General features: G+C 46.5%; 1 pseudogene; it reads right to left on the reverse strand.

Moving 5' to 3' along the window:
- Positions 1-839: 839 nt before the first annotated feature.
- Positions 840-4,786, reverse strand: LOC101835627 (annotated as a pseudogene).
- Between the last annotated feature and the right edge of the window lie 6,884 nt (positions 4,787-11,670).

The raw sequence follows: 11,670 nt of genomic DNA on the forward strand, positions 1-11,670 counted from the left end.
GGGAAGTTGTCTTTTTGTAATTGCTTTTGTTATTTCTTTTGGAACCTAGAATTCCTTTAGCACTAATTTGAAGTTGCTGCCCTTCTTCTTTGTTTGCATTATTTACAATGCTCCACTATAATTTAATTGAACAAATATATCTTTGGCAGTTATACAAAACTAACGAGGACTCTGTGACCACCCATGGATCCTACAGAACATGTGGAGGGATCCTGGCTCCTCTGAGAACATCCTTGTATCCTATGGAAGGTATGTAGAGCCTAGAGCACCTAGATCTATTATTCATGTTTCATAATTTCTTATTCATATACTATTATACATATTTAAAGATCATGTTGTCAAATTTCATAAATTACCTTTCATGATCCATTATTTACATCTCATAATTCAAAGTTAATTATCCAAAACTCATATTTCATGCTCCATATTTAACAATGCATATTTCATATAGCATAATTAGTATTTAATGATCCAAAATTTACCTTTCACATTTCATATTTCACTGGCCTGAAGGTACACATGCAGACAGAACACTGTATACATAATGAATAAATAAATCGTTAAAAAACAGTGCATACTTAATGATACATGATTCACATTTCCTACTTCATATTTTATAATTAATGATTCATATTACATAATTTACAAATCTTGATCCATATTTTCTAACTCACATTATTCATTTTTCACAGTTCAAACTTCACAATCTATAACTGTCATTTCATAATTCATATTCTTCAATCCATAATTCATATTTTATATTTCATACTTCTTGATACTTAATTTGTATTTTATAATTCATATTTCATGATCCCTGAAACATATTTCATAATTCATATTTCAGTATCTATAATTCATATTTCATAATTCAAAATCCCAGATCCATGTTTCTTCTTTCATAATTCAAATACTGCATCCAGAAGTCATATTTCAAAATTAATAATCCATGATTTCATAAATCATTATAAATGATCCATAACATAACATATTTCATAATTAATATTTTACAATCCACACCTGCTATTTTAAAATTCATGTTTCAATTTCCACACATGAGGAATGTCAATTTCCATGTCCTCAGCTAGTGTTTCTTACAGCCCTTGACAGTACTGGGCAGTGGAGCGGCACCCTGCGCAGAGCAGCTGGTGCAACAGTCGCTGCATCTGTTCACGAGCAGTGGTGCTGCGTCCCAGCGTGGACTCAACGCCATGCGCACAAAGACGAAGGAGGGTGAAGCCAGCTCCTGGACACACTGAACACTCCTTCATGTCATTTAGATGGAGATATTCCTCAGTGACGGCCTTAGAGTTCTTCTCCACCCCATCCCCAGAGACTGCAGCCTTGGGAGGGCTCTCGGGAGGTAGAGTGGTTCCAGCTTCACAGGACCCCGACTAAGATCTTCTGTGAGGCTGGCTGTCATGTGCACTCTCAGGCTGGGAAGGCTGCTCTCCACTGCGCTCCTCCACTTCCTTGCTAAAACTTCTCTTGGTGGCTGGTGTTCTGTCACGATCAAGTCGGTCCCCACGGTCACCTTCCCTGCTCGGCTCTAGTCAGTCTCCCAGTCCCCGGCTTTCTCACCTCGTTCCCGGCTTAAGCTACTCTTAAGCACGCCTGCTGTCTGTGTTCTCTGTGGGTAATGCTTGCTGAAGAGCAGAAAAGCCATTCAAGGTGTGGACGAGTAGGGTCTGATGCTTTGTCTGAGGGCTTAGCTCCTGAGACCCCATTGCTGCCCTTGCCCCAACTCATCGCCCTCCCGGTGCAGAGAGCTGGTTGTTGGAATCCATGGAACCGGGCTTGGTGATCTTGGTGAGCCGTGAGGTGTCAATGGGGCGGCTGCCTTTGATAATGGGGACAGTATTCCAGCCACCATCACCCACAAGCGGAAGGCCACGGATGATGGGCGGGCCTGGAGGGCCATCCTGACACTCGTCGCTGCCCTTGGCCATAAGCTGCTGCACTTTGATGTGTTCCCGGGGCTTTTCCATCTCAGCCTCCTTGTGGATCTGATCACGGGCACCCAATTGCTCTGCTGCAGACCAAGTACGTCCTGCAACATAAAACATAAAAAGGATTTGAGATGAGGTCTTCCTTTCTTTAATGTTTTTTTCCATTTGGTTGAAATGCTGATCCATTCGAGGCTTGGCTTTTGCAAAGTACAGGTCTTTGCCAATAGTGGTGAGGAGGCGACAGAGGCACTCCAGGGACTCTTCATCATGGTTCCTAACAAGTTTGACCACACAGTCATGCATTATTGCTTCTGCTAACATCTTCAGCTTGAATAACTCTCCAGTGACTGTGATGTTCCCTAAAGAGAGCCGTCGAGCTGTGTCCGGCCTCTCCCAGCTCTTCCTTCAGGCGTCCCCGTTCTTCTGCCGCAGCGGCTTCATCCATCTCATTTTGCTTTTTCTCAAAAACTTCGCCCTCATCTTTGTCTTTCTCAGACTCCTTCTGGCATCGATTTAACCACGGTTTTCGAAAACTCACAGTCACTGTTGGCTTTTCTGTAGTGGGCAGGTTCAGCGCATGAGGTAACGGCACATGTTGGCATGAGCCACAGAGAAACTGGGCTCTGAAATGGCTTTCTCAAAGATGAGGGCAGTAACTCCTGTGGGGCGTCCTCGGTGCCTGTGGCCAGCTGTGTCACCCGCTTCATCAGCTGCCGGAACATCTGGGGTGTCAGCTGGTTAAGGATGGAGCACACTCTGGGAACAGGTCCTGGGTTTTGCTTCCATCGGCATCCTCTTCCCCGCCATCCTCATCAGCAGCTGTCTGTATGCTACTGGGTTTCCAAGTCTTCTCGGCCTTGTTCAGTTTTATGTCTTCAGTCATTTTCACAGAGGAAATGATCTTGCGAGTTTCCTTTCATGGGCCCTGCTGAGAGCTCCTGGGTCCCAGGCCAGCCTGCAGCCCTTGGGGCAGCTCCGCACCTGGCCCACCCCTTGGGGGTCCATGGCTGTTGAGGGTTGGTCGGCCAAGGTTGGCAAAGGATGGAGTGAAATCTGGGCCACAGTTTATGCCTGGTAGCCTGGAGGGATCCAGTTGCCGAAGTGGTGTTTTATTGGCCTTGTCCAGGACCACATCTGGGATGTGGGGCAATGCTTCTGGATTCTGCACCTGAGAAAGATAAACTGAGAGCCCAGCAAGAAGTCCCTGTCACAGGCTTCTTCTCCTCAAGGTTCAGAGGCTTCCCCTGATCTGACTTGTATTCGTGCTTCTCTCCCCCAGGCGGGATGTTCTCAGCACTGTGAATTTTGTCTTCCTTAGAGTCCCGGGTTTCATCTGCTTCCTCAGGCTGTGGGGGTGCAGTGTTGCCCTCTGACTGGGTTTGGGGCGCTGCCTGTGGGAGGCTGATTCTCTGCCTCTGGTACTGCTGGGTCCACCTCCTTGAGGGCATCCAGAGGTCACCCACAGCCTCCTTCTCACTTAGCTCTTTAGCTTTCTGCCTCCTCTTTGACACAGACACTGACACTTTGGTGGCTGCTGCCACCTCTAAATTCTGAGACAATTGGGCTGCGGCAGGGGGTTGTCAACGGGGAGGTCCTCGGCCCCCTTTCACTCTCGGCTTCCCTGCCCTCTTTTTTCTCTATTTCTTCCTCCTGAGCAGGAGCAGTCTCTGAAGGAGACACACGTGTTGTGGCACAAAGAATGGTGCCTTGTGCCGTGGACGAAGAAACCTCCCTGGCCGGTTCCTCTGGCTCCCTGACTGGGCTTCAGTCCACGGGTGGTGGTGAGGGGCTCCATTAAGGGTTCCTCGGGTTGAGCAGTTGGAGCAATGGGCACAGGCGACTCAGAAGCGCAAGCTGAAAGAGGAGGAGAAGCTGGCTCTATGCTCGACTCCACCTCTGGCTCCAGATCCTCCGATGGAACCATGCCATTGGGCTCCTGAGTTTCTGCCCAATGAGGTGCCAGGGCCGTGAAAACCTGGAGAGGACTGGAAGAGAACTCAGATTCTGGAAAGGGTCTGCTGAGCGTCATTTCTGATTCCAGTATGGGTTCAGCAAGAGTGGGCTCTGAAGACAGGCAATATGGCTCTCCAGTTTCACAAGAGATGGGAGTGGATTCTTCTACAGACATTTGTATCATCGCCGCTGTCATAGTGTCCCCAGGAATAGAGAGGACTCAAGATTAGACTCAGGCTGAGATTCTGTGCCAGGGCTGTGCTCTGGGCCACACAGTCCTCGCTGACCCCCAATGATCAGCCATCTGGCCGGATAATGACAGCAACCTGAGGCGACTCCCCATTAATAAGGCTCCAGACCGCCTCCCGTCTGGGGAGGAGTGGGTGTAGAGGCAGTGCGAGGCCCAGACATGATCTCTTCTGTGATATCCTTCCCTCCTTGGTTTGGGTCTTGGATTCGGATAGTTTTGCGCTCCTTCTTAGGAGCAATCTGGGGTGGTTGTTCATCAGAACTGGGGCAGGAGCCACACTAGCAGGAAACTGCTGCACACTTTGGGCTGGATGATAGGCACCATCGTAGGTCCCAACTCGGTAGGGCTTGCACCCGGGGCTCCCGGCTGCACAGGGTACTGCAGGGTTGGGACAACATAGGTAGAACGCCCCTGTCCAGGGATATACTAGGCTCCTTGGGAGGCTGAATAGGAGATCTGGGAAGGAATCATTATTTGGGATCCAGAAGGGTAGACATGGGCAGCTGGGCCAGGACGGACAGGGACTACACTGTGCACTCCTGAGGCTGCACTGCTCGGGGGCGGGGCCCGGCTAGGGTAGAGGTGCTGGCCGGGCTGAGAAGGCCTGTTCATTTGTGCTGCTTGTGGCTTGCTAAACACCACCTGTGCGATCTGCCCCGGGGGGAAACGTTGGCTGTGGGAGTCCAGGGGACAGGTAGGCGGGGTGGGGGGGGGCCTGGGGCTGAGGAAACCAAGTCTGTTTCATGACTTACAGGAGACCCTGGAAGGGAAAAGGAGCAGGGAAACACGTGCTGACTGGGACGTCCTTGCACAAACGGCACAGAGCACCAAAGCCTTCTGCTCTAAGCCTGCTCTCACGGGACCCCTACCTGCTGTCCACATCGGTAGGCACGTGCTAGATCACTTTAGAGCTGACACAAGTCACTGTGACTTCACGTTAACCAATGAGGGTGTCTTGATTGATGTGTCAATCTGATTGGCTCAGATATGTACCTGTCACCAATCAGGTCGCAGATCAGGATGCACACACAGCACGAGCTGAGTGCTCCACAGACAGTTGGTGCCAGTCGTGCGAGTGAAAGCAGAGCGTTCACTTCGCTGACACCAGTGCCAGTGGCAGTGCGCACAGACAGTGTTTGAAGAGGCGAATTTGAAGACGATTTTATGATCCTCCGAAGCAACACCAGGTACAGCCTCATGGGCTGCTGTCTTCCAAGGCTATTTTGTTTTCATGGGACCCAGAATGCTCTCTTTGTCAAAAACACTTTGGAGTGTGGATTGGGCCACTGGACATTGTTCCTATTAGCTGAGGCATCAGGAACACCAGCCTGGATTCTAAACCACCCAGGTCTCGGTCTCTTTAGTCTCAAGAGTCTGTGGTGGCTCAGACACCCAGGCTCCTTCTCAGAATATTGTGGACCATCCCAGGGAGACTGCTGCTCTATTCCTTGTCCTCAGTGACATATGTTAAGTTCCCTCCCTCAATATTTGTGGGGTTGTTAGGTTTTTTTGTTTTGTTTTTAGTTTTGTTTTTTGGGGGGCATTTTGATACAAGTTTTCTTTGTGAAGCTATGGAGACTCTGTTGACATTACCTCTGTAGACCAGGCAGTCCTCAAACACACGGAGACCTGCCTGCCTCTGCCTTCAGAGTACATTCATCACCACCACCGCCAGTCATGTTCCCTCAAAATTTATATTTTGAGACTGACATGTCCCATATAACAAAGTCATCTTCATTTGCAATGTTTTCTGGAAAATAACTGAATTACATTTTTGGAGATACAGGATTTTAACCCTGTATCTTCATTATTTATATATTTATTTTATGAGTTTTTTTTTTGTTTTGTTTCTTTCTATGGTTGGTTTTGAGGGTTTTTTTGTTTGTTTGTTTTGAGACAGGGTTTCTTTGTGAGCTTTGGATCCTTTCCTGTGGAACTTGCTCTGTCGACCAGTCTAGCCTAGAACTCACAGAGATCCACCTGCCTCTGCCTCCTGAGTGCTGGGAATAAAGGCCTCTGCCCCCACTGCCTGGCCCCTTCTCTTCATATGCTTTATTTGCCAATGTTTAGATCAGTATGCCCTTCGGTCCCTCAGTCGTGAACTCATCTTGAACATGAACAGGACTTCCTTTATGTTCTGTTGGACTTGCTGACAGTTTCAAGTGGTTTCAATTAGGATAGTCATATTTAGGTATATAAACTGTTGGCTTATAGTCTCTGCTTATTTTACATTTAGGGTTATTTTGTTCTATTTATTTATTTTACTCCGTGTTATTTTTCTGTCAGTGCCACAACACACACTTTGGCAAGTAAGATGAAAACTGGGGGGTGGAGGTCACTGCTCTTTTTCCAATGTGTGGGATAAAGGAAGGAAAGCTTGGAAGCATTGTAGAGGCTCAGATTTCTGTTCTGTTGAATTTACTAAAAGTTTCAAGTGATTTCAATAAGGATTTTCATGTTTAGGTGCATAAACTGTTGGGAGGTGCATACTCTGCTTATTTTGGAGTTAGGGTTATTTGGCTCTGTTTGTTTATTTTTGTTCTGTAGTATTTATCTGTGGGTGCTACCACACACACTTGGGGAATGCTGGGAAAACTGAGGGTGGATGTCAGTGTTTTTATTTTTTTCAGCATGTGGAATAAAGGAAGGAAAGCTCATGTTACCAGGTCTGGAGAAGGCTACTATAGGTTTTGTAGAAAATATGGGAAAGTGTCTCTTTCCTTTTCCCTTATTGAATAGTTGGAAAATATTAATGTCAGTTATTTTAAAACTTGGGCAGAATGCACATATGAATATATCATCCAGTCTTTTATTCCTTTTGGCATTTCATCGTTGAGGATCTTTTAAAATAAATTTTGTCTTGGTTATACACAATCTTATTTTACAAACCAATCCCAGTTCCCTCTCCCTCCCATCCTCTCATGCCCACCATAAATAACCCATCCACACCTCAGGAAGGGTGAGGCTTCCATTGGTGGATCATCAAAGTCTGTCACATCATTTGGGGCAGGACCTAGGTCCTCCCCCATATATCTATATTGGTTCCACTGCCAGAAGTCCCATAGACTGCCCTGGGGCCCCCCTGACACCCACATTCAGAGGGCCTGTTTCAGTCCTATGCTGGTTCCCCAGCTGTCACACTGTGGTCTGTGAGCTCCAACGTGTCAGGTCAGCTGTTTCTGTGGGTTTTGCCAGACGGTCTGGACCCCTGTGCCCATCACTCCTTACGATCTACAACTGGATTCCAGGAGTTCTGCTCAGTGTTTGGTTGTGAATCTCTGCTTCTGCTTCCATCAGCTACTGGATGACGGCTCTATGAGGGCATTTAAAGTCACCAATCTCATTATAGCGTACAGATATTGCCTGATGGCTCTTTCACTCAGGACAGACTAGAAACTGGGCAAACACAAATCAGACCTTCTGAAACCATCTATTTTCACAACCATGGAAGAGGTGTGGAAAGATGCATTCTGTTTGGGATCTCGGTGCACAAATGCACAAAACAACCAACAACTTCTCTGTCCCTACACAGAAACACAGGACCATATGCTGTGTGTCCTGACTTTTCCCCTTCAAATGCAAAGTCTCACACACACATGGGTAAGTATCAAATTCAGCAAGCTGTAGCCTCCCCTACAGCCAAATCAACACACACAAATATCAGGACCTGCTGCATTGTAAATCCTGAATAACCAAGTTATATTCACACAAACACAGAGGAGAGATGGGGGAGAGAGAGGGATAGGGAGAGAGAGAGGAGGTAGAAACAGAAGAGCCTGAGGGCAAGGCTGAAAAAGATGGGTGCTGGGTCCAGTAGGTATCGCATCTCCCATACTCAACCCCCCCTGTCCAGTAGGTATCGCATCATACACTCACACCAGAACATGATGCCAGGTTCTGCTATATTTCCCATTCCCTTACAACCAAATCCCTCTATATATGGCAAGGTGTCATGTCTTTCAGTGTGTCCCCAGTCTTACAACCACAACCTCCCCATGCAGAGTTTGGAGTCAGGTACTGCTCAGAATCCCTTCTTCTATATCCAATGACACACATATGAACATACACACATGGGAGCTCACAGGTCCTTTGAGGTTAGCCCTACATAGCAAATAAAATATCTGTAAACACACACACACACACACACAGACAGACACACACACAATCACAGTAAGTTTTCTGGTCCTGTGAAGTATAAATGGCTATGAAAATTCTCTCTCTGTCTCTGTCTCTCATACACCAACACTCTCAAACGCACGTACGCACGCGCGCGCACACACACACATTCATAATGAGGTGTCAGTCACTTACTGCTAGATATCATTCCATCCAAAGCCACCTCTTAAAACCAAATGCAGGTCCTTCTGTCTGTCTCCTCTTCTGTAACTAAGCTCTCACACAGTACATTGCTCTGCCTGTATCTACCAGGTGTTTTCTCCTGCACAGCCAATGTCAACATATAGCAGGATTAAGCTCCTGCTAAGCACCCCCTGCCCTAGAGACAAAAGTCCCAAAACAAATAGAAGCCAGGTATCAGACAGTTAGGGTATCCTTTTCCCTACTGTAAGAATTCCAATAAAAGCAAAGGTGTATGCATAAGATCAAACCATGCCTCCCGAACATGGCTGTTATGTTTGGAGGCCTGAATAGGCTATGGGGCCACTGGCAGTGGAACCAGTATTTATTCCTGTGCATGAATGGGCTTTGGGAGATCATTCCATATGGGGGATACTCTCTCAGCCTAGACATATGGGGGAGTACATTATAAAAGATAACCGTTGTTTAATAATACTCATTATTCAAGTACTTAATGAGTGTATTAAATACTAGATACTAAATTTACCCAAAGTAATCACTATTGATAACCTTGCTTTTCCCTCTCCCTGGGTCCTGGGAACCTGCCCTGCTCCTGCTCCCAATTCCAATCCTTCCCCCCCCCCATTGCTTCTCCTCAGCACCCACTCTGCACCACCCTTTATTGAGCCTGAATCTTCTGCCACCTGCCTGTCACTCCCTGCCAGCCTGCTGCTGGGCCCGAGCCTTCTTAGGATAGCTTTCCTGGTTGCAGGGACTCTCTAATCCTCTGGCTGTCTCCATACCTCGGGATGGCTCTTCTTCAAGGCTACATTTTCAGCCCTGGATCCATTTTTAACAGGTTTTTTTCTGATCTCTGACAAGTGTCAAAGGTTGCATGGCTGCATAGTACAGGTTTAGGTGGCTGCATAAGGACTCTGCATGCAGAAACCAGAAATCACCACATGAAAGCCTCACTTAATGGACCATTATCCAGCTATTCCCACTCCTAGATGTTGTGAAATCTAAGCTGGTATCTCATTCATAGAAGGTAGGAGCTGTGTCATTGCCATGTTTGACACCTAGATAATGGTATTCACACCCATTACACCCAGTTGCCCTCCATGATTTTACATGTTTGCATGCATACATTTATTTAGAGACAGTGTTTCCTGTTGCACAGGATGACCCCAAACTCTCTATGTTGCTGAGAATGACCTTGAATTTCTGTTCCTTCTAATCCCCATGAGCTCTGGGGAAACAGGCATATGCCACTAACCCTGATGCATGTGGTCCGCACAATTGAAACCACAGCTGCTTGTGTGCTCACCAGTCAGCTCCTGCTGTTTGATTTCTCGTTGTTTGGAAGTGTCACGTGTGCCCAGGATGGTGTTCTACTCTTGTTTCATCCAAGTCAAAAGTCTAAGGAAGTATCCATTCATCTTCAGTGTAGATCTGCTGAGATCACGTGTGCAAAAATGAAAACCCTACATTTAATTAGAAGCACTTGTTCTCACTGCATATCTGTCTAAGGAAATACATGTTTGGTATTATAAACCTAGACAACTAACCTAGGCTGGAGGGGTCATGGACTAGACAGTAGAAGAAAACTACTACTTCCATAATATTAAACAAATGTAATATTTAACTGTATTCCAAAAGTATATTGTTGTACCCACATATAAATATAGCAGCTGATTCTCATCAAAACACCTTCCTTTTGAAACACCAGACTACTACAGAGACCCACAACTGGTCAAAATGCAGAGATGTGATTATGCCATCCTAAATCTAGGTTGACAAAGGTGCAATTGTGTCTTTTACAGGAAAGGTTAGCTCTGCCTCTCAATGCTGTGGCTACAAATGCAAGACAAATATGAAACAGCAGTTCACATGCAAATGCAGACAGGGTCAATTCCACATGGAACGCCATGACAAGTGTTACAGGTTATCAGTACCTGTGGAGACAGAATCGGTCTCCTTCAGGGACAAGCTCCCACTTAGATTGTTCACTCCCCAGTGGTCTGCTCTGCACACCCATACAAATGAACAAAGATAAATGTCCTCAGTAGGTTAGAAATTCCTGTGTCTATGCATGAACACAAAACTACATACATATATGCATTTAACTCATTAAAGGGTCATGTTTGGTGCTTACATGGAATTGGCTGAGGCACAAGAGGGAAGAAAGGTGGCAGGAGGGATTGTATCCAGAGTGAGGAAGTGGAAAGTTCCAAATCCTGAATAGCCAAGTTATACACACACACACACACACACACACACACACACACACACACACACACAGCACAGTGAAAGTGAGAGGAGGAGGGAGAGGACGTAAAAACAGAGTAGCATGAGGGCAAGAGACAGAAAGGTAGGAGTTGGGCCAGAAGGTATCCCCTCAGCCATAGTCCAAACCCCCAGACCCCATGCATATGCAACAGATCATGATGCCAGGTGCTGATAAACTCTCATTCCCTTACAGTCAAAGCCCTCTATACATGGCTAGGAGTCATATCTTTCAAGGTGTCCTTGACCTGACAGCAACGACCTCCCCATGCAGATTTTGGAGTCAGTTACTGCTCAGAATCCCCTCTTCTATAGCCACTGAAACACATATACACAGACACACATGGGAAGTCACAGGTTGTGAGGTTAATCCAAGCTAACACACACACACACACACACACACACACACACACGGAGTTAGTTTTCTGGTTCTGCTATGTATAAATGTCTATGAAATACAAAAGTCTCTCTTGTCTTTCATCTCCTTTTCTGAAAGAGGTGTTAGTTATTTACTGTTTTATATCCTTCCATTTGACCAAAGCCCCACTGTGACAACCAAATGCACATCCTACCTGATCTCCCCTCTTCTGTAACTAATAACCCCACACAATACATTGCTGTGTCTGTTTCTACCAGGTATTTTCCCTTGCACAGCCAAAGCCCCACAGGATTCAGCTCCTCCTAATTGCCCCCTCCCCTAGAGGCGAAAGTCCCAATATGAATACAAGCCAGGTACCAGTCCTTCTTAGTAACCTCTTCCCTACAGTAAAAGCTTCCAATAAAAGCACAGGTGTCTGCCTAAGACGGAACCAGGGCTCCTGAACGTGGGTGTCAGTGGGGAGGCCTGAGCATTCTATGGTTCCCCTGGCAGTGGAATCAGTATTTATCCGTAGTGCATGAATGGCTTTGGGAGCCCATTAGCTATGGAGGGATACTCTT

The sequence above is a fragment of the Mesocricetus auratus genome, unplaced genomic scaffold, assembly GCF_017639785.1.
Source record: "Mesocricetus auratus isolate SY011 unplaced genomic scaffold, BCM_Maur_2.0 Super-Scaffold_100011, whole genome shotgun sequence".
NCBI lineage: Eukaryota > Metazoa > Chordata > Mammalia > Rodentia > Cricetidae > Mesocricetus > Mesocricetus auratus.